The following is a 1024-nucleotide window of genomic DNA, read 5'->3' on the forward strand; positions in this document are numbered from 1 at the left end:
GCCGTCGGGTGGGGGACGCGCGGGGAGGAGGCGGGGAGAGGGCGGGAAGGGCGCAGCGGGCCGCGGCCAGGAGGTTCCCCGCCCTGCCCAGGTGTGGGCCAGGCGCCTTCGCGCGTCCCCTCTGCCCCATCTGCCTGGCTTCGCCCGGGACGTCGCCACCACCCGTGCTGCTGCCTTTGACTCCGCACGGCGCGGGCCTCGAGTTCCAGCTTCCCAAAGATCCAGCTGGAGTTATTAGTTGCAGGCTTTGGGGGGGTTTTCTGTCCTGGGAATTAAACTCAGGACATTGCACAGTTATATCCCTGGCCCATTAGTTGCGTTTTGTTTGTTGACACAGGACCTCACTATGTAGTCCAGGCTGGCCTTGAACTCGCTATGTAGCCCAGACTCGTCTCGGATTCGCTGTGATCCTCCTCCCCCAGCCTCCCCAGTGCTGGGACTACAGACCCGCAACACCAAACCTGGCTTTTAAACGTATTTTAAGGAGCCCATCTAAATGAAAAATAAGCCAATAATACAAGGACAATATGTTGCGCTTAAGTGCATTTGGTAGACTCAAGTTCCGGGTTTAGGGTCGGGGTAAGTAAATCCTCTTAAGAGCTTGGGTGTTCACCCTCCTCACAGCACGAACTGCAGTTCCAGACTTCCCCGGAGGGGGCGCCCTGGAAGAGTCACCTAACGCACCCACAGCCCAGGCTCGCGCTCCCTGCGCACTGGGTAGGGACTCTTTGTCTCTCTCAAAATCAAACCTGCCGGCCCATGAGCCAGTGGGTAACGTCTGTCGCGAACGAAACCCCCGGGAGAGATTACCCACAGCACACTGCACATGCGCAGGATTATGCCGGCGAGCAGTTGCCTTAGAGTGTATAGAATCGAGCCAGGTGTGGTGGTGCACGCCTGTCATCCCAGCACCCCGGAGGCTGAGATAGCAGCACCACCAGGAGTTGGACGTCAGCCAGGGGGGTCTAGTGATTTCAAGGCCAGTCTGGACTGCATACTGAGATCCTGTCTTAAATAACAAAGA

This window comes from Chinchilla lanigera, unplaced genomic scaffold (genome assembly GCF_000276665.1).
Source record: "Chinchilla lanigera isolate Chin_1 unplaced genomic scaffold, ChiLan1.0 scaffold00094, whole genome shotgun sequence".
Lineage (NCBI taxonomy): Eukaryota > Metazoa > Chordata > Mammalia > Rodentia > Chinchillidae > Chinchilla > Chinchilla lanigera.